Below are 27,776 nucleotides of genomic sequence, written 5' to 3' on the forward strand. Positions count from 1 at the left end.
AAGAAAAATCTAATAAAAAGTAAGCAAAATAAATGAACATTATTTCAAACAAAAGAACACATACATGGCTAAACATTTTTAAAAATGGTATTTTCACTAGAATCATAAAAATACCAATCAAGACCACAATGAAATTCAATTTTAAAAATAAAAATTTAAGATGAAGCCTGATAGTGCAAATTGTTAAAGGAGTCATGGATCGGGATCACCCTACATATTTTCAAAAATTAAAAAAAAAAATTTTTGACTGTGCCATGTGCAATATGGGACCTTAGTTCCCTGAACAGGGATCAAATTTGTGCCCCCTGTATTGGAAACATAGAGTCTTAACCACTGGACTACCAGCAAAGTTCCCACTACACATGATTGATGGGAGTTTAAACTGGTGCAATTTCATGTATGATACATTCAGCAATTCCATTGTTGGGCATAAACTGATGAAAAATTGCCTATGTGAAATAGTTGGCATTTATAAGAATACTCAGTTCAGTTCAGTCATTTAGTCATGTCCGACTCTTTGTGAGCCCATGAACCACAGCACGCCAGGCCTCCCTGTCTATCACCGGCTCCCAGAGTCCACCCAAACCCATGTCCATTGAGTTAGTGATGCTATCCAACCATCTTATCCTCTGTCATCCCCTTCTCCTCTTGCCTTCAATCTTTCCCAGCATCAGAGTCTTTTCAAATGAGTCAGCTCTTTGCGTCAGGTGGCCAAAGTATTGGAGTTTCAGCTTCATCATTCCTCCAGTGAACACCCAGGGCTGATCTCCTTTAGAGTGGACTGGTTGGATCTCCTTGCAGTCCAAGGGACTCTCAAGAGTCTTCTCCAACACCACAGGTCAAAAGCATCAGTTCTTCAGTGCTCAGCTTTCTTTATAGTCCAACTCTCACATCCGTACATGACTACTGGAAAAACCATAGCCTTGAGTAGATGACCCTTTGGTGGCAAAGTAATGTCTCTGCTTTTGAATATGCTGTCTAGATTGGTCATAACTTTCCTTCCAAGGAGTAAGCGTCTTTTTATTTCATGGCTGGAATCACCATCTGCAATGATTTTGGAGCCCAGAAAAATAAAGTCAGCCACTGTTTCCACTGTTTCCCCATCTATTTGCCATGAAGTGATGGGACCAGATACCATAATCTTAGTTTTCTGAATGTTGAGTTTTAAGCAAACTTTTTGACTCTCCTCTTTCACTTTCATCAAGAGGCTCTTTAGTTCCTCTTCACTTTCTGCCATAAGGGTGGTGTCATCTGCATATGTGGGGTTATTTATATTTCTCTTGGTGATCTTGATTCCAGCTGTGCTTCCTCCAGCCCAGTGTTTCTCATGATGTACTCTGCATATAAGTTAAATAAGCGGGGTGACAATATACAGCCTTGACATACTCCTTTCCCTATTTGGAACTAATAATAACAACAAAAAAATTGGAAACAACAGACATCTACAGAAAAGAGAAGGGATGCCATGATAAGTAAAATGGCATATTCTCACAATGCAATACCTAAGGATACAAAAAAAAAAAAAAAAAGAATCACAGTCACATACAATATCATAGGTAAACTTAGTAATATAATATTGTGCAAAAAGGAAAATCATAGAACTATATCTAATAATATTTTCTATATATAATTTTCAAATAAGAAAACCTAAATTTATTGTATAGGCATATATACTTATATGAGAGCTTCCCTGATGGCCCAGATGGTAAAGAATCTGCCTGCGATGCAGGAGACCCAGGTTCGATACCTGAGTCGGGACGATCCCCTGGATAAGAAAATGACTACCCACTCCAGTATTGCCTGGAGAATTCCATGGACACAGGAGCCTGGTGGGCTACAGCCCATGGAATCTCAAAGAGTTGAATGACTGAGTGACTGATACTAATACTACTGTAAACTTATATGAAGAAGAAAAAGGAAGTCTTCACAACTGAGAGTAGTTGTTACCTCTGAGCAAGGAGATAAAAGGATGGGCTAGCAAAAGAGATGGGGTAATCATTCTTTTTGTGTTTTGATATGTTAACTGGACAGTCTACTGTGTATTTCATTTTTTAATGTCTGGTCAAAACCTTATTTTGGATCAGAGGCCCTGGTTTATCAGGTATTAAAAAAAAAAACACAAAACTTCTGGGCATAGGTATGTAATGAGGGAGAAAAAAAGAGATTTTCAATCATATTTATAACACATGAGCTAACAAACAACTCTAAGAGAGATAGCCAACAAAATTGACAAACTAATAACCAGATGATGAAAGAGATAAAGTAGTATAAGAACCTGGAAAATACTTTAAAGTAACTTATTAGAAAAAAAGCAGGCAGAACTAAAATGAAAACAGTTGGGTATAGAATAAAACCAATGAGAAATTTGTTGTTTTAAATGCAAAACAGAAACTAATTAAAAATAAGGACATTTGTAATTAATTTCATCATTTAATGGTAGAGTATGAAAATACTCAAGTTGTTCAGGATCTGTTTAGAAATATTGAATTACTTTAGATTTATTAGAAAAAAGCATAGCATAAGTATTAAACATTTAATAACAGAAGATTCTAATAATAAACTCCTTTCATTTAATAATTTATTTTGTTTAAAACAGTTATGTTTATTTTATTTATATTTGTATATAATTTATCATTTATATAAATGAATATTTTATAAAAAATTTTATATAATAATAAAATCTATTTTGTATATAAAATTTATTGTTATTATTTATATATAACATAGAAACAATTATGTTATTTTCATTTTATTCTTATTATTTATTTATGCTGGTAACTTTTCATTTATACTAGTCATTTATCTGTGATTTAGTTTCATGTTTTACTTGAAATGTGAATCTAATTTTTTAAGAGAATTTTCCACTTTGAAAACCAGTGATTTCTGCATTGGTCATAATAGTCCCTTTTCCCACTGGTTGCTGATGGCTCTACCATGTATCAGTTTCCAAATATGCATAAGTTCTATAGCCTCTCTAATCTTTTACTATTTGATTATTCCTGAGCAAATAAATGGAGAAGGCAATGGTACCCCACTGCAATACTCTTGCCTGGAAAATCCCATGGGCGGAGGAGCCTGATAGGCTGCAGTCCATGGGGTCGCTAATCGTCAGACACAACTGAGCAACGTCACTTTCACTTTTCACTTTCATGCATTGGAGAAGGAAATGGCAACCCACTCCAGCGTTCTTGCCTGGAGAATCCCAGGGACGGGGGAACCTGGTGGGCTGCCTTCTATGGGGTCGCACAGAGTCGGACACGACTGAAGTGACTTCAGTTCGGTTCAGTTCAGTTGCTCAGTCGTGTCTGACTCTTTGCGACCCCATGAATCGCAGCACGCTAGGCCTCCCTGTCCATCACCAACTCCCGGAGTTAAGTTACATTTATTGCCATATCTTTGTAAAAACTACTTGTATACTGAAGGACAAATCATTCTACCATTTTCTTTTTCATATTTTTTCTTTTTTTTTTTTTGTGCTTGACCTATGCCCTCGTATTTATATCCTTCTCCATTAAGGTCTATCATGTCTGCTCTTGGATATTCTATACTCACTGTGGAACTTATGCATTGTGAATGAAATGTTTAGTATATTTTCTTATTGATTTTGTGTATTGATCTTTCATATACCATCCCTGCTGAAATTCTTTAATACTTTATACAGTGTATAGATTATTTTGTGTTTTCTAATATAGATAGCTATACTGTTTGGAAATGACAGTTGTGTTCCTTTATTTCCAATTCTCATACTTACTTATTGGCTAGAATCTCTAGTATAACAACAGAAGTAGTTGTAGTAGTATTTTGGTCTTTTTTTCCCATGTGTGCCGAGTTGCTTTAGTCTCAGTCCTGAATATTCATTGGAAGGACTGATGCTGAAGCTGAAGCTCCAATACTCTGGCCACCTAATGGGAAGAACTGACTCATTGGAAGAGACCCTGATGCTCTGAAAGATTGAATGCAGGAGGAGAAGGGGACAACAGAGGATGAGATGGTTGGATGGCATCACCGAATTGATGAACATGAGTTTCAGCAAGCTCCGGGTGTTGGTGATGGACAGGAAAGCCTGGCATGCTGCAGTCCATGGGGTCGCAAAGAGTCCAACACGACTGAGCAACACTACCAACTGACTGATGATAGCATTTTGGTGTTTTTTCTCCGCTTATGCCAAGTTGCTTTAGTTGTGTCCAACTCTTTGCAACCCTATGGACTGTAGCCCACCAGGATCCTCTGTCCCTGGGGTTCTCCAGGCAAGAATACTGGAGTGGGTTGCCATGCCCTCCTCCAGGGGATCTTCCCAACCCAGGGATCGAACCAGCATCTCTTATGTCTCCTGAATTGGCAAGCAGGTTCTTTACCACTAGTACCTGGGAAGTCCCCTGTTTCTCCATATATTTAATTTTTTTCTTTTTAAAAATTTTTCATTTTACATTGGAGTGCAGCTGATTAACAATATTGTGATAGTTTCAGGTGGACAGCAAACGGACTCAGCCATATATGTACATGTATCTATTCTCCCCTTAACTCCCCTCCCATCCAGTCTGCCACATAACATTGAGCAGAGTTTTTGTAGTAGCCTTGTAAACTAGTAAACAAGCCTTTACTAGTCTTGTTACTGACTTGTAAAATTTGATCCATGTGCAAGTTCTTTGTCTTCTAGTAATTTTCATATATTGTTGTTCAGCCACTCAGTAGTGTCTGACTCTTTGTGACCCCATGGACTGCAGCATGCCAGGCTTCCTTCCTTCCTGTCTCCTGAACTTGCTCAAACTCATGTCCATTGAATTGATGATACCAACCAACCATCTTGTCCTCTTTGTCTCTTTCTCCTCCTCCCTTAAATCTTTCCCAGCATCAGGGTCTTTGCCAATGAGTCAGTTCTTCTCATCAGGTGGCCAAAATATTGGAGCTTCAGCATCAACCCTTCCAATGAAAATCCAGGCTTAATTTCCTTTAGGATTAACTGATTTGATCTCTCTGCAGTCCAAGGGACTCTCAAGAGTCTTCAACACCACAATTCAAAAGCATCAATTCTTTGGCACTCATCCTTCATTATAGTCCAACTCTCACATCTGTACATGACTACTGGAAACACCATAATTTTGACTATATGGACCTTTGTCAGCAAAGCAACATTTTTGCTTTTTAATATGTTGTCTAGGTTTATCATAGCTTTTCTTCCAAGGAACAGGTGTCTTTTAATTTGCATATATACCACATAGTATATTATGAAAATTCCCTTATATTTCTCATTTGCTAAGAGTTCCATTATGCATGTTTGTTGGTTTTTAGCAAATATTTACACATTATTAACACCATATCTTCTTCTCTCATCTATTAATATACAGTTTCCTTTGGACATTGCCCTAACTATCATGGGATTTGTAATATTGTTCATAAATATGCACTATTCCCTTTCCATGTAAAAGGTTTAAAATCTGTGCCAATTGTCATGTGACTTGCTATTGCGATGCCAACAGTGAAATAACTAAATATCCCTTTCTGTAACTTTGCTCCTGTCCAGGTTAATGTTTTGGTTACAATTTTAATAGAGGCACAGTTTGTAGCAAAGCTGCAGCTGGGTGCAAAGCCATCATTGACCTAAAGCCTACATGGAATAAGAGTTATAAGGTAAGTTGTCATTTTAGGTCATTGAGATCTGAGGATAGTTTATGCAGCAGAACCTACTAAAATAGCCTTAGCATATAATATCTATTCCATAATTTTTTGCTATCATCATTTTTTAATGATTTTGCAGGTTAAATTTTGATTTTCTTTTCTCATAATGTTTCCAGAATTGGAGTGCATTTGTTTCTCCACTTAACTGCAAATGTCACTGTATCATTTTAAAATGTGTTGGGCTGTATTTTTCCCAAGAATTGTAGTTTATTTTATTTACTATGAGGCCAATTTTCAAATACTATCTATGTGCATTTAAAAGATATTTCTTCTGTTTTTAGAGAACATGATAGTTGTGTGTGTATTCACACATATATGAGATATATATATCAAAATGACCATATTTATATCATTTCAGATCTTTATTTTTTGGTTACTCTAATATATCTCTGAAGTATTGAAAGCAAAGAATAAAAGTGTAAAACAGTCTATAAATATCTATTGCTCACATTCATAAATGACTGACTCTAATGTTTGTTTTTTGCTATGATTTTTATGCCATGACTATCTTGCTTTCCATTTACAGCATTTACAGGCTCTGTTCTTGTTTATTCTTTGTTGTTGTTGTTTGTTTTGCCTTTTTGGCCATGTGGCATGTGGGATCTTAGTTCCCTGACCAGGAATGGAACCCATACCCACTATAGTGGACATGCAGAGTTTTAATCACTGGACCACAAGAGAAATCACTGTTTATTCTTTTCTTTTAAACATTTATGATATCTTTTGTTTTATATTATTTTTTTATACTTTAACACTATCTGCATGCCTTTCACTTTTAAAAATATTACTTTAATTTACAAATATGAAAATATGTTTGGTCTTTATTGCTACCATTTTCACTTGTTTGTTTCATTTTTGAAAAATGTATTTTCTATCACTTATACTTTGTTGTGTCATCTGAGGTATTTTTTTAATATATGTGTTTTCCTTTTTAGAGTTTAAAACATTTCTATACCCTCTTTTATTTGTAGCTCTTTCATATACATAAACATATATATAGTTTCTAAACTTCTTTATTGCTGCTGCTGCTGCTGCTGCTGCTGCTGCTGCTGCTGCTGCTGCTGCTGCTGCTGCTAAGTCGCTTCAGTCGTGTCCGACTCTGTGCGACCCCATAGACGGCAGCCCAGCAGGCTCCCCCGTCCCTGGGATTCTCCAGGCAAGAACACTGGAGTGGGTTGCCACTTCCTTCTCCAATGCATGAAAGTGAAAAGTGAAAGTGAAGTCGCTCAGTCGTGTCCGACTCCTAGTGACCCCATTGACTGCGGCCCACCGGGCTCCTCCGTCCATGGGATTTTCCAGGCAAGAGTGCTGGAGTGGGGTGCCACTGCCTTCTCCTTTATTGTTAGTGTTGTGCATGTATGCTAAGTCCCTTCAGTTGTGTATGGCTTTGTGTGACCCTTTGGACCATAGCCTGCCAGGCTCCTCTGTCTGCGGGATTCTTCAGACAGTCATACTGAAATAGGTTGCCATGCCCTTCTCTAAGGGATCTTCCTGACCCAAGGATGGAATGAAAGTCTCTTAAGTCTCCTGCATTGGCAGGCAAGTTCTTTACCACTAGCACCACCTGGGAAGCCCATATAAACGTATGTATCATTTTAAAACTTCTTTATTGTTAGCTTTAGTCAGTAGATCTCTGTAGCTCAGCTGGTAAGAATCCACCTGCAATGCAGGAGACCCAGGTTCAATCGCTGGGTCAGGAAGACCCCCTTGGGAAGGAAATGGCTCCCCACTCCAGTATTCTTGCCTGGGAAATCCCATGGACAGAGGAGCCTGGCGGGCTGCAGTCCATGGGTCAGAGAGTCAGACACAACTGAGCACAGATACATCTAAAAATAGCAGCTTCTTAAATTAAAAAGATTGTCTTTTCTCTTGGCTAGAAGAACTCCTTTTGGTGAATCTATTAAGATGATTGTATTTTTTGCTCCTTTAACATTGCATATGTTAAGTTATATTGATTACTGAAGGTATAATGAAACCTGTTATTTTTAGTCTGGCAAGAACTCCTTGTTTATTGCATGTTGCACTTATTATATATTGGGAATGCACCTAGCTAGTATTTTATAGAATGCTTTTTATGTGCCTATGTGGGATATTTTTATGGCACATTTCCCCCCTAGTTTTGGGATCATAAAGTTTCTTGGCTTACAAAATAAGTTAGAAAATGTGATAGAATAATGGTTCCCCCCAAAGATGACTGTGACCTAATCCTTGGAACCTGTGAATATGCTATCTTACATGGCAAGAGGCACTTTGTAGATGTGAAAATATTAAGAATCTTGAGATAGATGTTATCCTAGATTATCTGGGTGGCCCAACTATAATCATAATTATTCTTATACAAGAGAGACATGTAGGACAGAGTCAGAGAAAGTGTTAAAGAGGAATCTTGAGGGCAGCAAGAGATTATGCTTCACCTGTGAAACAATTTAAATGACAGTGTATTTCTCAGTAGAACCTATAGAGACCAGAAGGAAGTGGCACATTTTTTAAGTACTGAAAGAACTGTCAGCCCAGAATCTTGTGCCCAGAAAATATCCTTCAGTAACAAAGGGAAGACCAAGATATTCTCAGAAGTAAAACAACTAAGAAAATTTGTTACAGGTATGCTTTTACCTGACTGCCCTGAAAAAAGGTTGGGGGAGAAATGTTCTAAATAGGAAGGAAATGAAGAAAGAATTTTAGAACTTGAGTAAGAAAGAAAAAAATATGGCATGCAAAAATATGAGAACGTACAGTAAACTTTCTCCTCTTGCATTTTTAAAATTATATTTAATTGTTGAAATAAACATTATAAATCTGTTTTATGTAATTCAAAAAGAATGTATATATTTGACAGTAGTAAATGGGGAAGGTAAATGGATTAATGAGAGATAATGTTTCAGTATTTCATTCAGACTGGTAAAACAACAACAGTAGACAGCGATGAAAGATAATAAAGGACTAGATAATAGAAATACACAAATTTGTTCAACTTATTTTTGACAAAGCTACAAAAGCAACTGAGTGGAGAGATAAATTTTTTAAAAAACAAAGATTCTGTAGCAATTGGATATCCATTGGCCAAAAAAAAAGAAAAAATAAAAAATGAACTTCAACTTAAACCGCACAGTTTATATAGAAATTAACTCAAAATGAATCACAGAATTGGATGTATAACAAAATAACCTTTAGAAACAATTTAGGCAAAATCCTTCTGGATCTGAGGATAAGTCAATAGGTCTTAAAATTGATCCAAAACCACAATCTGTAAGAATAGTAGATAAATTGCACTTTATCAAAATTAAAATGTCTGTAAAAGATTTTCTTAATGATATAGAAAGATAAGCTATAAAGTGGGATAAAATATATGTAAACCACATATCTGACTAATCATAGGATCAATTATATGGAAAGAACTCTCAAAACACAAAAGTGAAAACAAATCAGGTTAACAAATGGGTAAAAAATGATATAAATTGAAATTTCATGGAAGCTGATATATAGATATCAAATGAGTGTGTTGAAAGATATTTAATATTACTAGATATTAGAGAAATGCAAATTAAACCCACAATGTGAGATCACAAATCAGAATGGCTAAATTTAAAAACAATGAGAACATAAAATGCTGGTAAGGATACAAAGAAACCAAATGATTCATACTTTGCTGTTAAATATGTAAAACAGTTCATCTACCCTGCAAAACCCTTTGGCAGTTTCTTAAAAAGAAAAAAATAAAAAAGCATGCAACTATATGATCCTGCAATTACCATGTGTTCGTTTATTTTAAGGAAACGAAAATTTACACAAAAACTTCATGAGTGTTTGTAGCAGCTTTATTCATAATAGCCAAAAGTTGGAAACAACCCAGGTATTTGTCAATTAAATATACAAACATTGCCACAGTCAAACCATGGTGTGCCTCTGAGCAATAAAAAGGAATGAATTTTTAATATACAGTACAATCTGGATAGATCAAAAAAGTTATAGTAAGTGAAGAATCCTGTCAAAGTTATATAGCATATGATTTCATTTATGTAACATTTTAAAAAATGACAAGATTATAGAAATGGAGAACAGATTAGACGGTGCCTTGAAACGCAAAGGCAAAGACAGAAGGGAAGTAGTTATGAGAGCAACATGAAGAATACTTTGTGTGGTGGAAATATTTTTTATCTTGACTGTATCACTGTCACCCTCCTGGCTATAAGTACATTGTAGTTTTTCAAGATCTTGCCACATGGGGAAACTGAATAAAGGGCACAAGGATCTCTCTGTATTTATCTTAAAACTGCATATGAATCTTCAATTGTCTCAAATTAAAAAGTCTAGTAAGTTATAATAGAGGATACTGTGAACAAGAAATTTGAAAATTTAGATGAGATTTTCCTAAGAAAAAAATATATCACCCAATTCACTAAAATTTAGGTATCAACTATAAGGTATCCTATCTCTTCCAAAGAAATAGAATTTTAATAGAAATAGTTTCCATAATCCCTCAGTCTATTTGTCTTCAAGGATGAATTTCTTCAAACTTTTAAGCAATAAATATTTACCAATCTTACACAAACTCCAAATATAAGAAAACAAGGAACACTTCCTGTATTTATTTTCTACTGCTGCTGTAACAAATGGCCATAAGTTTGATGATTTAAATCAAATCATTTTTCCAGAGCTCTGGAGCCCACAAATCTGAATCAAGGTGTTACTAGCAGGGCCACCTTTCTGAGGGCTCTATAGGAGAATCCCACTGTGGTTCATTCAGGTTTTGGCTCCAGGTGTTCCTTGATTTGCAGCAATATAACTCCAGTCTCTACCTCGATCTTCCCTGGTTTTCTCTCCTGCAATCTTCCTCTGCCTCTCTCTTGGAAGGACAATTTCTCACTGAGTTTCAGTTCAGTTCAGTTCAGTCACTCAGTTGTGTCTGGATCTTTGCGACCCCATGGACTGCAGCATGCCAAGCTTGCCTGTCCATCACCAACTCCCAGAGCCTACTCAAACTCATGTCTGTCGCGTCAGTTTTAGGACCCGCATTAAATCAAGAATGGTTTCACATCAACATTCTCAATTACACTGGCAAAGACCTTTTTTTTTTTTTTCCCAAATAAGGTCATATTCACAGGTTCCAGGCATTAGGACATGGAGATACCTTTGGAGGGCTATTAATTAACTTACTACACACCCCAACATATTTTATGAGGCCAGAGCACTTTAACACCAACATTTGACAAGGATATTACAAGAAACTTTTAGACCAATTTCTCATAAGTATACCTAAATTTTTTCTAAAGAAAATATTAGCAGATAAAAACAAGTATGACTTAAAAATCATATGAAATTATGCTCTTTTAAGGACTGCAATATTAGCTTATATTTTTTAAAATTAATCATAACGTTTGCTATAATAAAAAGAACTATCATATGATCATTATAACACTTATTTATTTTAAAACTTCTTAGTAATCTAGGAATAGAAAGAAAATTCCTTGGTATAATAAAAAAAGCATCAAAAACTTTGAAAGCTTTTTCTTTGCTATCATAACTTCTATCAACAATACAGTACAGTTCCTTGCTAGTGTAGTAAGGCAGGAAACAAGTGATGAAAAGAAAGAAATGATTGTCATTATTTGCAGATGACATGAATGTGAATGAACAAGATTCCAAAGAATCTACACTTAGGACATAGGACTAAGTGAATTCACAAGGTAATTGAATAAAATGTCAATAAATAAATTTTATTTCAGTTTACTGCTAATCAAGAAAAAGGAAATTAAATTTAGGAAACAGTGCCAGTTAAAAATAGCATTAAAATCAAATACCTCACAAAACATCTAACAAAATATATACTCTATTTTTGAAGATTATATTGTTTGGTTCTGCAATTTCTGACAAAGAATGTTATCCAAAATATATGAAGAACACATTTTAAATCAAATTTTTGAAAAAGCAGTGAGTCAAATACAGAAAAGAGGCAAAAGATTTAAAGACATTTCACAAAATAGCCTATCCAAATAACTGATAAACTTAAAAGATGGTGCACAAGCTTATTAGCTGTTATAGAAATACAAGTTAAACCTGCGATGGCGTAATGTCTAAAATAAAATGACTAACGCCGAATAATAGTGAGGCCCTGGAGCATCAGTAAGTATCAAAAGAAACATAACTGTGGTATGTAACTTTGCACAAACACTTCTTGGCAATATTTACACATCCCACGATTCAGCATTTCCACTCTGAAAGGTTATATCTAACCATATGATGCAAACATATGTTTATCAAAATATATGTACAATGGACATTCATAGCAGCATTATTTGTAGTAAAAATGGCTATTGTGGAATAGATAAATCACTTATGATATGTTCTTAGGATTATTACCACTTTACAACAATGAGAATAGTCTATAAACTTAAGTTTGAGCAAAAGAATCTTGGTGTAAAATGTTACATACTCTAAGACCTCATTTACATAACCATCAAAAATGAATAAAGATATTATTAAGAGTTACCATGGTAGAGCAATGGTGACTGGGAGGACAAGGGATGCTTCTGAAGGATAGATGATTTTTATCTGAGTTACATCTATTCAATAATTTCTGTACGTTATATGCATCATGCTTCATTAAATGTTCACAAAATAAACACTGTGATAATGCCAGCTTTAGGTATCTGAAATTTTGGTTTTGATTTTCGCATTTGAGAAAAATATGCATTCTGATTAAAAAAAGAGCATTTCACACAAGTGGGAGAAATTATAAACTTTCCAAAAAGTTATGATGGAATAATTGGCTATCCTTTTGGAAGAGCATAATTTTGTTGTTCTGAACCTTAAATTATTCATTAAAATAACCTGCAAATGCCTTAAAAAGATAAAAAAGGAAAAGTTAACCATATAAGAATGAGGAAAAATATGAACAAACATTGCCATAATTTTGAGGTGAAGAAAGAATTTCTGAGCATAAAAGAAAAACAAGATAATAAAATATTTAAATTTAACTATATCTAATATAAATATTTTAATAGTTAATGAATTATCCTATATAAAATAAAAAAAATTAAATAACAAATAATTTGTAGATCAGATATAAGAGTAACAACCTTGATTTTAAAAGAGTTCTTTCAAGTTAGCTAGAAATTAATCATACAATAATGATTAAATAGATACAAAGATATTGAGAGGAGAATTTCTCAAAGGAAAAACTAAAAATGCTATAATGAACAAAGGATAAAATGTTCACTTTTTGCAATCAAATAAATGCAAATTATTTCAGATGTTGCCTATAACAGGTGCAAAACAGAGGAGAGAGAGAGAGAGAGAGAGAGAGAGAGAGAGAGTGAGAGTGAGGGGAAAAAGGGGAAGGAGGAAAAAGAAGAAAAATGAAAAGAACCTATCCATTATTGTCCTGGGGTAGGAGGAAAAAAAATATCACATATGATGGGTGCAATGTTCCATTCATTCTTTTGCTTTAATCTTTTTCCCGTAAAAAAAAAAAAAACATATTCAGAAAAGTATATAAATTTCTAACAGTGGAATACCATAAAACAAGCATCCTTGTAAGCACAATACAAGCCTAAACATCGAACTCTGCCAATCATTCCAGAAACTCTTTTTATTTTTGACCTCTTATAATCTCATAGATACATCCCTTACAAGTATTTCCAATCCTGACTTTCACTGTAAATCTATCTTAATGTTTCTTTATAGTGTAATCTTCCAAGAATGCATCCTTGTAACTTGTAAGAATCTTTTCGTCTATAGACTCCTTTCTCTTTGTCCCTTTCCTTTCTTCATAGTTTATGAGTTGAAAATTTCATCTGTGGTTTCCTATAGTCTAGATATTGGTGATGGCATCCTCAGTTGGTGAGACTGAAGGAAGGATATAACTTTGGATATGTCTTTTGGATATTTCAGCAACTCATTGCCTAGTCAGTGCCTCAGTCCAGTAATCCTTTAGGAGTTCACATGGTGATGTTCAACTTTTATAACTGCTTTTTGATTTGTTAGATTTTTTTTTAATGAAATAGCACTTTCCTTGTTTACTACTATTTGATTATCCAATTGTATAATTATAAAGAAAAGGTGGGAAAAATGTTTGATACTTTATAATATTTTCACCTTTTAGATAATGGATTTATTTCCAATCATTTTCCTAGGGAGACTTACAAGCTTTTGTTTTACATTTTCATGAATTTACTGATTTAAACACATTTGGTGGGTTTTGATAAATCAAAATTATTATCTGTTTGGAAGCTCAAATTGTCCCATTTGTGATCAAAGCCTCTTTTAACTAGCTCTTGACATGACCATAGCAGTTGAGGGTTTTCTTGTTCTCCATTACATGAAAATGTACATTTCCTGCCTCAGACATGGAATCGGATATTTCTTTAAAATGCCCTGTTTTTTTTTTTTTTCTAATGGTACTTGGGTATTTCAAGATCATAATCCAGTCACTAAGATTACTCATTACTTTTGGGTTGTTGATTATTATTTCTAGTTCTTGTCTGTTGACAGAACCAAGAAATTATATATGCTAAAAACACAGACACATACACACATACACACAGGACTCATAAATTCATATTGATATTGAAATTCAGGATTAGAGAGTTTTTAATGTAACTTCTGAGAATTCTGAGAATCTCCTGAGAATTCTGGTTCTGAGGATACAATGGATTAAAGACAGATTATTCCATAATTATTCATATACTTTATGCCCACTTACACACACATATCTGTCTCAGAATAACATTGTAATTTACCAACAATATACCGAAAAGAGTTAACATTTGTTTGCATAAACTCTCCCAATTCTCCCCTGTTTTCATACTTGTATAATATCTACATTGCCTGAGCGTGTAGCCATGACAACCTGTACTCTTTCTAATCCCAATTTATTCTTAGTTCTATAACGATGTTTAATGATTATCAGTAGATCTTACAAATGTTTTTAAAGTTACTTTGCCTAAGCTCATTATCTAATAGGGACTTCAGTAAGTGCTCATGGAAACAGTATTACCAAACTTTTATATGTAATTAATAATAGTTGTTTTGTATGTGGTTTTTAGACTTGAAAAGTCACATTTGCTGAATATAAAACATTTGTCTCAGATTTTCTCTCATTTAGTATATAAATATTTCTCTTTTCTTCATGTTGTCCATATGCTGCTTTGAAATGTAAGATGATAAATTTTCTTTGTCTTATAAATATCTTGGTTTTTTGTCTGCTAGCTGAGAAATGGTATTTTTTTTCCTTTTTCTATAAAGCCCAGAAATTTTACTAGAATACAACTGGTGGTATTCATCCCAGATTGGTATTTTCAACATGTGGGGGGGCTCTTTAATATATAGTTTCAAATCTTTTAATTTCCAGAAAGCTTTTGTGAATTGCAAATTTTAGTATTTGTTTTATTCCTTTGATTAGGTTTTATTCTTCAGGTACTCCTATTATTCATAGGATGGATACAGTATATGATTTTTAACATTCTCTCAAATTTTTAAATTTTTTGCTTATTAAAAACTTCATCGTTTTCCACCTTCTTTTTCTCTTAAGATATTGTCTATTGTGTTTATTTAGTCTATTTTTTTCATAATTTAGTCTCCATTCAAGAATTTTCATTTATTCATTATTTTTATCAGACTTTCATCATCTCACTTGAGGTTTTTATATTATTATGATGTATGTTGTTCTGTCATGTCTTACAAGTTTTCTTAACATCTTTCAACTTAGTTTTAAGGTGTGAATTTTGATGTTTTCTGTGACAAGACTTTTTGGTGTGTTTTCATTTAACATAGAAATGCTATTGTCATTCTTGGAATTTGACCTCAGGACTTTCCTGTTGTTCATCTTCTATCATATGAATTAGCCTGAACCTGTGGAAAGAGGTGTAGTTCAGAGTAGCTTTTCTCATTTCTCAGAGCTCCCTCTTCTGTTCTTTTCAGTAACATTCAGAAGATTTTACTGACCCGCTTGGGTAAGGTAGACCCCCAACTAGGTCCTTCCTGTGGAGTCCTATCCTAAGGCCACAGAAGCAGAGCCCAGACCCAAAGTTATCTCTGAAATTGACTAAGCCCCCTTGTTTTTTGTGTAGTCACTCAGTCAAGTTTGACTTTTTGCAACCCCATGGACTCTAGCCTGCCAAGCTCCTCTGTCCATGGGATTTCCCAGGCAAGAGTACTGGAGTGGGTTGCCATTTCCTTCTCCAGGGGAACTTCTCAACCCAGAGATCAAACCTATATCTCCTACATTGGCAGGAATTTGCAGGCAGACTCCTTACTGTTGAATAGAAAAGCCCGCCCATCCCCCCATCCCCAGCAAGCTTCCTAACCCCAAATTAGGCAAAATGCCCACCCTGGTACCCTGGTACTCCTCCTATAGCGCCCTAACTAATCACCTAATGCCACCCCTCCAGCAGAAATTTTCCTTGTCTTGAAGCTATAAACATTGGCTACTAATTCACGAAAAGAGAGTTGGTTCTCCCTGGCCCACTAAATGTGCAGCACCTTCATTATCTCTGCTTTTTGTTCTATTTAAATGAATTCACTCCCTTCTGAACTGTTCTGTGTCAGGAAATTCTTTACTCCCGTTTGGATTGCCACCATATTTCCTAAGCAGTACTGTACTTAGTCGGTCAGTCCTATCCCACTCTTTGTGATCCCATGGACTGTAGCCCACCAGGTTCCTCTGTTCATGGGGATTCTCCAAGCAAGAATACCGAAGTGGGTTGCCATGCCCTCCTCCAGGGGATATTCCCAACCCAGAGATTGAACCCAGGTTTCCCATATTGCAGACGGATTCTTTACTGTCTGAACCACCAAGTAATTCCTCCGCAAATCAGAGCAAAAGCTTTATTCCTTCATTGAGGAATTGGGCTTTCCCAGTTCTTCCTTCTTTAAAGACCCTTTTCTGCCTGAAAGAGGGAAGTGGAAAACTTTTAAGGAGTAAGTGGTGGGTACCTGTCAAAACCCTGGGAAAGGGATAGTGAAAGTGAGGTTGCTCAGTCGTGTCTGACTCTGCCACCCCGTGGACTGTATGACCAGGCTCCTCGGTCCATGGGGATTTCCTAGGCAAGAATACTGCAGTGGGTTGCCATTTTCTTCTCCAGGGGATCTTCCCGACCCAAGGATCGAATCCAGGTCTTACACATTGCAGGCAGACGTTTTACCGTATGAGCCACCAGGGAAGTTCCACCAGGGGAAAGGTATAGCAATGTCCATCAATAGCTGGAGCATGCGCAGTTCTTCCGCCTCCCTTGCAGGTGGCACAAAGTGCCTAGCAAAGTTCAAGTCCCTGCTTTAGGTGGAGATACTAGCACTGTAGTGATGCAAGAGCAGTTTTTGGACACTTCGTGTCTCATCTGCACAAGCGCTGCCTTCGTGGTTTAGCTGGAACAGGTTCAGGGCAGTTGCCAGTTGCCCTCTCATGCCTGGCTCCCACAGGTTCTGCGATTTTGTTTGTTTGTTTGTTTTTCCTGGGGCATCTGCCTTTAAGCCAGCATTTTGTAGGCATGGACTAAGAGATAGTGGTGCAGGAAAAAGGAAGTAGGTTGTCTTCAATACAAGTATGGATCTCTTCCTGGGAACAGACTTCAGAATTATGGTGGATAGCTTTCTGGAACTTCCAGACTCTTGCTTTCCCCATTTTCACCTGGACCTTCTCTATCCTTTTCAGTGTTTTTTCTGGCTGCTGGATTTAAATGCCAAACTAAACAGCGTTTTCTGAGTGTGGGTTCCTACAGTCCCCTCCAAGGCAGGTGCCCCAGGAAATCAGTTTCAGGGGACAGTCTGTGAACAGACCACCCAGCCTCTCCCATCTCCACTCTGTTGGGCTCAGCATGAATTAGAAGGATGGATATCATCTCTCAGTTTCAGATGCTGTTCTCCAACTGGTCACCCACAAGAGCCAGTAAGAATTTATGGGCTATTTTGAGTTTCTGTTATCCTTGCATCTGTGAGCGACCTCACATCTCCCTTTTGCTTTCTCCACCAGTGATTGGTAGTTTGTCTTCATCTGTTTTTAATCTGAGGGTTGTGGTTATATTGTGTAACCCAGCTTTATTGTAAATGCTGTTCCCATGTCTTTGGTTTTTGCTATTTATTGTTTGCTTTAATATGTGAATTTGGGGATATTCAAGACCTGTGCTACCACTTCATCTTCCCAGAGTATTTATAGCTAAGGTTTTAAATGAATAATTAATTAATATTTTTACTAATGAAAGTAACCTGATAATGCTTCCCAAGTTGGCCACAGGCACAAAAGCCTCAGATACCTATTAATAACCAAGGAATTTCACTTCTCAGAATTCATTCAAAGAACATAATTATATAAGACTATGGTGATATCTCGGAGAAGGCAATGGCGACCCACTCCAGTATTCTTGTCTGGAAAATCCCATGGGTGGAGGAGCCTGATAGGCTGCAGTCCATGGGGTCGCTACAGTTGGAGAAGGACATGGCAACCCACTCCAGTGTTCTTGCCTGGAGAATCCCAGGGATGGAGGAGCCTGGTGGGCTGCCGTCTATGGGGTCGCACAGAGTCGGACACAACCGAAGCGACTTAGCAGCAGCAGCAGCATGGTGATATCGGGGCAAGTTTTCACTGGAGTGGATTTGTAAGTGCAAAAACTAAGTGCAACATACATTTACAATAACAGTTGGATGGTTCAAAAATAAATGAATAAAATGCTGTCTTCTCATTAAGAATCTGATATAGAAATATGTTCAGAAATTAAGGTGAGAAATAAAATGAAAAAAGGGTTCTGCAATGCAATACTTAAAACATATATCTTTATGTATATATCTCTCTTTATGTAAGTCTATTGGAAGATAAATGAATATTAATATTACAATCATTGGTTAGTATTGTGGACTTCAACACTTTATTTACATTGTTAGTTTTACATTTTAAAATGTGAATTGAGGCTCTCAGTCATTCAATACTCTAACCTGCATTTGGTTGTTAAATGGTAGCCTGCAAGGAATGGTTGCCAAGATGCATTAACCTTGAAGTTGTAAATAAATTTCAGAAAGACTTCTGGCATATATTGCAAAAAGGATTTTCCTTCTCTACTGACCTCTGCAACTTAGTTTATTCACAATTACTTAAGAGTTACAGGTTTGCAGTTTCTGGTTTTAATTTGGGGTGTGGAATTTGCCACTACTCAGCAAAGTTTGTGACTTTCCATTAGATATTTGGAGGTGGAAATGCTAAAGGAAATAAGAGCCTCTAATCCATAGGTAAGCCAAAAAGAAATAAGAAAACAAAGCCTCTAATTTTTTTCTGTCATGTTTCATTGGTTTTTAATGAACTGTTTAAGTTTATTGAGTAGCAAAGACAAGCCAGATGTTTAATGGTCCAATAAAGTAATTAATCAGTACTTCTGGTTTAACTGTGTTTTGCCTATCAGCCTCCATGGCACAGTTTCAAATACACTGGATAGTTTAATTGCACTAACCATGCCCAGTTAACTCTTTATCAATAACTAATGACACTGAAGTATTTTTATTTACCACTTTGCTTCTACTTCATGTAATTATATATGATCATAGTAAGTTGCAATTTGAAACTTTTATCTGTTTCACCATTCCTATAACAATTATTGGCCTTCCCTGCTGGCTCAGAGGGTAAAACGTCTGCCTGCAATGCAGGAGACCCGGGTTTGATTCCTGGGTCGGGAAGATCCCCTGGAGAAGGAAATGGCAACCCACTCTAGTACCCTTGTCTGGAAAATCCCATGGACAGAGAAGCCTAGTAGGTAGTCCATGGTCGCAAAGAGTTGGACACGACTGATAACAATTCACTCACTATAACAAGTATTAATATTTGGTTAATCATTATATGTTGTTCATTCTGCACAGATTCTTTGTTTTTAAATCTATCATTGCAGCTCAGATACATGCTGTTTATCTTTTGGAAACTTAAACTTGTTTTCTCTTGTTTTAATATATTTTCATGAAAATATTCTTAATCATCCAGAGTTTATATCACTCTAGATTCAAAATGTTTGATGGATCACCATGCATCATAATATGGGTTGCACACTAAAAATGCCTTTGTGTGCAAGGCAGGTCAGTAGGTAACATGAAAAAAAGGAGTATGTCTAGAAAATACAATAGGTCTTAGAGTACTCGGTAGCCAGTTAATTTAAAAACATTCCTTCTGAACCAACAGAATGCATCTGTGAGTAAAAAGCTACAAGTTTGTGCCCTCTTGGAAAATTGAAGTCCAAGTCCAGATGCAGGCATACAAAGCACCTCATAACCTGAACCATACTCATCTTCCTACTTGTCACTATTCTCAAATAGTGACCGTCACGGTTTCCAGATAGGCACCGAAACACATTCCTCCATGCCCCTGCCCCCAGTATACATGCATTGGGAGCACACCTGGTCATTTTTTCACTATTCAAATCACTTTTTTTTTCTTCTTTTTTTTTTTTAATTTTTATTTTTACTTTATTTTACTTTACAGTACTGTATTGGTTTTGCCATACATTAACATGAATCCATCACGGGTGTACATGTGATCCCAAACAGGAACTCCCCTCCCACCTCCCTCCCCACAACATCCCTTTCGGTCATCCCCGTGCGCCAGCCCCAAGCATGCTGTATCCTGCATCGGACATACTGGTGATTCGATTCTTACATGATAGTATACATGTTTCAATGCCATTCTCCCAAATCATCCCACCCTCTCCCTCTCCCTCTGAGTCCAAAAGTCCACTCTACACATCTGTGTCTTTTTTGCTGTCTTGCATACAGGGTCATCATTGCCATCTTTCTAAATTCCATATATATGTGTTAGTATACTGTATTGGTGTTTTTCTTTCTGGCTTACTTCACTCTGTATAATTGGCTCCAGTTTCATCCATCTCATCAGAACTGATTCAAATGTATTCTTTTTAATGGCTGAGTAATACTCCATTATGTATATGTACCATGGCTTTCTTATCCATTCATCTGCTGATGGACATCTAGGTTGTTTCCATGTCCTGGCTATTATAAACAGTGCTGCAATGAACATTGGGGTACATGTGTCTCTTTCAATTCTGGTTTCCTCAGTGTGTATGCCCAGCAGTGGGATTGCTGGGTCATATGGCAGTTCTATTTACAATTTTTTAAGGAATCTCCACACTGTTCTCCATAGTGGTTGTACTAGTTTGCATTCCCACCAACAGTGTAGGAGGGTTCCCTTTTCTCCACACCCTCTCCAGCAATTATTGCTTGCAGATTTTTGGATCGCAGACATTCTGACTGGTGTGAAGTGGTACCTCATTGTGGTTTTGATTTGCATTTCTCTAATAATGAGTGATGTTGAGCATCTTTTCATGTGTTTGTTAGCCATCTGTATATCTTCTTTGGAGAAATGTCTATTTAGTTCTTTGGCCCATTTTTTGATTGGGTCGTTTATTTTTCTGGAATTGAGCTGCAGAAGTTGCTTGTATATTTTTGAGATTAGTTGTTTGTCAGTTGCTTCATTTGCTATTATTTTCTCCCATTCAGAAGGCTGTCTTTTCACCTTGCTTATAGTTTCCTTTGTTGTGCAGAAGCTTTTAATTTTAATTAGATCCCATTTGTTTATTTTTGCTTTTATTTCCAGAATTCTGGGAGGTGGATCATAGAGGATCCTGCTGTGATTTATGTCAGAGAGTGTTTCTCCTACGTTCTCCTCTAGGAGTTTTATAGTTTCTGGTCTTACATTTAGATCTTTAATTCATTTTGAGTTTATTTTCATGTGCGGTGTTAGAAAGTGATCTAGTTGCATTCTTTTACAAGTGGTTGACCAGTTTTCCTAGCACCACTTGTTGAAGAGATTGTCTTTACTCCATTGTATATTCTTGCCTCCTTTGTCAAAGATAAGGTGTCCATAGGTGTGTGGATTTATCTCTGGGCTTTCTATTTTGTTCCATTGATCTATATTTCTGCCTTTGTGCCAGTACCATACTGTCTTGATGACTGTGGCTTTGTAGTAGAGCCTGAAGTCAAGCAAGTTGATTCCTCCACTTCCATTCTTCTTTCTCAAGATTGCTTTGGCTATTCGAGGTTTTTTTGTATTCCCATACAAATCTTGAAATTATTTGTTCTAGTTCTGTGAAAAATATCGCTGGTAGTTTGATAGGGATTGCACTGAATTTGTAAATTGCTTTGGGTAGTATACTCATTTTCACTATATTGATTCTTCCAATCCATGAACATGGTATATTTCTCCATCTATTAGTGTGCTCTTTGATTTCTTTCATCAGTGTTTTATAGTTTTCTATATCTAGGTCTTTAGTTTCTTTAGGTAGATATATTCCTAAGTATTTTATTCTTTTCGTTGCAATGGTGAATGGAATTGTTTCCTTAATTTCTTTTTCTACTTTCTCATTATTAGTGAATAGGAATGCAAGGGATTTCTGTGTTTTGATTTTATATCCTGCAACTTTACTATATCATTGATTAGCTCTAGTAATTTTCTGGTGGAATCTTTAGGGTTTTCTATGTAGAGGATCATGTCATCTGCAAGAAATCAAAATATGCATAGAAACTAATGAAAATGAAAACACAACAACCCAAAACCTGTGGGACACTATAAAAGCAGTGGTAAGAGGAAAGTTCATAACACTACAGACATACTTCAAGAAACAAGAAAAAAGTCAAATAAATAACCTAACTCTACACCTAAAGCAACTAGAAAAGGAAGAATTGGAGAACCCCAGAGTTAGTAGAAGGAAAGAAATCTTAAAAATTAGGGCAGAAATAAATGCAAAAGAAACAAAAGAGACCATAGCAAAAATCAACAAAGCCAAAAGCTGGTTCTTTGAAAGGATAAATAAAATTGACAAACCATTAGCCAGACTCATCAAGAAGCAAAGAGAGAAAAATCAAATCAATAAAATTAGAAATGAAAATGGAGAGATCACAATAGACAACACAGAAATACAAAGGATCATAAGAGACTACTATCAGCCAATAAAATTAATATATGCCAATATAATTAATTATATGCCAATAAAATGGACAATGTGGAAGAAATGGACAAATTTTTAGAAAAGTACAATATTCCAAAACTCAACCAGGAAGAAGTAGAAAATCTTAACAGACCCATCACAAGCATGGAAATTGAAACTGTAATCAGAAATCTTCCAGCAAACAAAAGCCCAGGTCCAGACGGCTTCACAGCTGAATTCTACCAAAAATTTCGGGAAGAGCTAACACCTATCCTACTCAAACTCTTCCAGAAACTTGCAGAGGAAGGTAAACTTCCAAACTCATTCTATGAGGCCACCATCACCCTAATACCAAAACCTGACAAAGATACTACAAAAAAAGAAAACTACAGGCCAATATGACTGATGAACATAGATGCAAAAATCCTCAATAAAATTCTAGCAATCAGAATCCAACAACACATTAAAAAGATCATACACCATGACCAAGTGGGCTTTATCCCAGGGATGCAAGGATTGTTCAATATCTGCAAATCAATCAATGTAATTCACCACATTAACAAATTGAAAAATAAAAGCCATATGATTATCTCAATAGATGCAGAGAAGGCCTTTGACAAAATTCAACATCCATTTATGATAAAAACTGTCCAGAAAGCAGGAATAGAAGGAACATACCTGAACATAATAAAAGCTATATATGACACACCCACAGCAAACATTATCCTCAATGGTCAAAAATTGAAAGCATTTCCCCTAAAGTCAGGAACAAGACAAGGGTGCCCACTTTCACCGCTACTATTCAACATAGTTCTGGAAGTTTTGGCCACAGCAATCAGAGCAGAAAAAGAAATAAAAGGAATCCAAATTGGAAAAGAAGAAGTAAAACTTTTTTTTTTCTTTTGTGAGGAATTCCCTGGTGTCATAGTATCCTCTCCAGCTGATTAATTATACTTTGAGCTGTCTCTTATTCTTCCCTGTTCATAACTCAGTTTGAACATATTATTGTTGCATTGTGATTATTTATGCATGTGAGCTTTTTAAGTTATGTTTTAGGCTTCATGGGGAGAGGACTGTGGGCTCTTCCCCTGTTAATGCTCTATCTCAGTATCTGCGTGTGCTTACTCGTTCAATTGTGTCCAACTCTTTGCAACCCCATGGACTCTGGTCCACCAGGCTCCTCTGACCATGAAATTATCCAGGCAAGAATACTGGAATAAGTTGCCATTTCCTTCTCCAGGGGATCTTCCTGACCCAGGGATTGAACCCATGTCTCTTGCATCTTCTGCATTGGTAGGTGGATTCTTTACCACTGTGATACCTGGAAAGCCCATCTTAGTATCTAGTACATGTTTAATAAATACATCCAAATAATTTATTCTGCTTTTTAATTTGTTTACAAGACAGGCAGTAGCATTAATATTGTTTATTCTCTGTATGTGTGTGTGTTCTAAAACTTGGACTCCAATGTGCATTTCAGAAAGAAACAAAACAAAACAAAACTCAGTGGTCACCTATCTCATGTATGATTCTTAAGTTTGTGGGTATCATTTGACTGTTGTTGGTCATCTTCATACATTAGGTTCTTTTACTAATAGCACAAATTATGTGGATTGTAAACAGTATCAAAATAAAGACTCAGGTTTAGTGAGAAAGTTTTATAAACTGCACCACAGTTGGTGGAAATCTTGTTCCCATTCATTTATTGGAAGATTTTGGAAATATTTCCTTTTTTTTTTTCAGCCTATTTAAAGGAATTGACAATACATATTTTCCCAAGTTGCTGTCAAATTATTGTTAGGTACTTGATAAAAAGTGTTAGTATAGGCCTGGCACACTGCAAGTACTGACCTTTTTCACAAACCAGGAAAATGATTTCCCTTTCCCTCCATCCTTCTGCTTGGAAGCTGAATAGTAGCTCCTCTCAGAATGTGTGCATGTGCACGCGCGTGTGTGTGTGTGAGAGAGTTGCTTAGTCATGTCCAACTCTTGAGTAGCCCACCAGGCTCCTCAATCCGTGGGATTCTCATGGCAAGAAATACTGGGATGGGTTGACATTCCCTTCTCCAGGGAATCTTCCTGATCCAGGGCTGGAACCCAGGTTTCCTTTATTGCAGATTCTTTACAGCCTGAGCCACTAGGGATATCTTCTCTAAGAATATTCCACCACAATCCTATCCTAATGAACATTGTCCTAGACATCATGTTTATTGCATGATGTTCTTGGAATCTGAGCCAGGTGTGGATATCTTTATGGGGAGGGAGGTGGGAGGGGGGGTTCATGTTTGGGAATGCATGTACACCATGGTGGATTCATGTCAATGCATGGCAAAACCAATACACTATTGTAAAGTAAAATAAAGTAAAAATAAAAATTAAAAAAAATTTTTTTCAAGAAAGAATGTCCAACTTTCTTCCTTCACCTAAAAACCATTTGTCAGACATCTTTTCAATTAAAGTGCTCTGCTCCACTTGAAATTCCAAATGTGTTCTTAATCATCTCAGGAATAAGAATCCTAGTCAGGGCACCAAAATAGTCTTGAAATGTCTTTCAGAGAAAAGGTCAGCATCTCTTGTGCATGCGTGAAAACAGGGATGCCCCTGTCCCACTCTGAGCTGTCTGTCACACAAGATGAGTGAGTTGGGTTTATGCAGTAAAGCAGGATGATGCATTGACTTTTTTGGACACCTTGAATGTGAATTATTCACTGAAACGTCTTCAAATGGGGGGGGTAGTCAAGAGAAGACTTCACTAACACTCATTGGAAAATAACATGAGAGAGAAAAATAGAGGATAGTTAATTATATAGAGGTTACATTTCTCACTGACCCAAACAAAGTTCCTCAGTCTTCACTTATCTGAAATTTTGTGCTTTGGAAATTCATGAGGAGCATTTGGACAATAAATAACAAAGTCTTACAAAATGAAACAAAAAAACAGCTGCCAGCTGGTTTTATGCTGAGGCAGGCAACCAGGTGCTGAGCAAATGTAACCAGAGCTCTAAGTTCCAAGAGTTTCATGAATTCCACTATTTCACCATGTCTTGAGATTGCCTGACCAGGTAATGTGTTTAAACACACCCGAAATCCATCACCACATACAGAAAAGTATATCATGCTTCTAAGAACACTTTATATATCGTGAATATTTTTGCCACTAATTTTTGTTCCCATTTCCAAGCCAAAAATTCTTCAGCAACATGCATCTGTATTCGTGAATAACAGAAAGAAAGCTAGCACATTCCTGTGACTCACGTTCCAAATTTGGCCTCAGTTCCCATCCTCCTCTTACCATGCAGTGCCTAGCACTCTTGGTGTTGACTTTTCAATCTTGTTCTTGACTCCTGTGTCCAATGTATGATATTTCAATCCACTCTCATCTGAATTTAACACATCCAAAACGTGAAAATCTGTTGTCAAACATGACTATGAAACGTATTCGATGTCAAGTATAGATCTTCATTTTGAATTGTTGACTTACTAAGAGCAGCTACCATGAGGAACAATTCAAATCTCCTAAGCATTCATATCAACAGTCTTAGAGAAGTTCTATTCTGATACATTTCTTTGTGGTAGCTTAGTGGACTTCTGTGGAGAAGGCAATGGCACCCCACTCCAGTACTCTTGCCTGGAAAATTTCATGGATGGAGGAGCCTGGTAGGCTGCAGTCCATGGGGTTGCTGAGGGTCGGACATGACTGAATGACTTCACTTTCACTTTTCACTTTCATGCATTGGAGAAGGAAATGGCAACCCACTCCAGCGTTCTTGCTTGGAGAATCCCAGGGGCAGCAGAGCCTGGTGGGCTGCCGTCTATGTGGTCGCACAGAGTCAGACACGACTGAGCAACTGAACTGAACTGAACTGAACTGAACTGAGAAAACCATCAGGTCATTCTAATGCAGAGCACAGTAAGTGTATATAGCACAGAAAGATTTATAGTGATAATTAAAAGCAAAGTGTGGCATTGTTTCATTTGCTCAAACTACGAAAGGAAAAATGCATATGTTTATAAGTTTGTATATGTACATGTGTTTATGCAATATGCCTTGATATTATCTAAAGAATGAGATGACTTAAAAGAGTAGTTTGAGGATTTCCACTGTTAAAATTTAATGAACCTTTTCATGTATAGATGCCCAGAAATTTTTCTTGAGATTTTAATTCAGAAACATAGAGTAGAGCCCAGTAATATTCATTTCCCCAAACTCCTGTCTGAATTTTGGAGCAGATAACCATGGACCATACTTTTAATTACAGAGATTTATAAGGTAGCTTCTTATTATTGTGGACCAGTCTGTGACTGTAGGTAATAAATTCGCATTGCCCCCCAATAAGGCTTATCTTTAGATACTACTGGCCATCTACAGGGGGAAAAATAGAAAAAGGAAAAACACAGATGTTCATTTAGACCCTGAAGAATTTAGTAATGCTGTATTTGAGATGTGAGTTGATGTGATCCAGGAAACTAAATTATCAGCTGAGTTAGAAGGCATCTTTGGGATAGTACCTTGACTTAATCCTATCTATCTCTGGGGCTTTAAACTCAAGGGAAAGGAAGGATAAGAGGGCTGTTGGATTTTAGAAACTTAGTAACACATTTACTCTCTTTTCATAGTTACAAATGTACAAGCTTTCAGGTTTCATAGAAACTCCAAATTTTAGTTCTGGCCTTACTTCTTTTATATGATGAAATGCACTATTTTATTTGGTTTGAGTAGGAACTAGAGGAGGGTAGTTGGGTAAGGAGCAAAACCTGAGTCTGTTGTGTGTTTAAAGATTGGTGAGAATGAAAACTTAGACTCAATTCCAAGGTTGATTTTAATTTTGTTTATGCTCAAAATAGGAACTAGGATAATGGGTATTAAAAGCTAGGGGTTGTGGGGCTAGGGATTTGGCTATCCATTGGCTCCATCAGGAAGTTAGTATTCTTGTGGAGTTTGCCCAAACTTTGATGGTCTTACGATTTCACAGAGAGGATACTCTTTGGGTGCCAGGAGCTCAGATTGAGGGTGTGCAGTACTTTAAACTTTTGTAATGTCTGTGCCCACAAACCATTTCTATAATATTAAAGAAATAATTCTGTTACTAAGCATAAACAAAATTAAAATCAACCTTGGAACTGTCCTGAAAATATAAGATCAAGGTTCCAGTCTTCAAAATGGCATCTGGGCTGACACTGCGGCAATCTCTTCTT

Source organism: Capra hircus, chromosome 28 (assembly GCF_001704415.2).
Source record: "Capra hircus breed San Clemente chromosome 28, ASM170441v1, whole genome shotgun sequence".
Lineage (NCBI taxonomy): Eukaryota > Metazoa > Chordata > Mammalia > Artiodactyla > Bovidae > Capra > Capra hircus.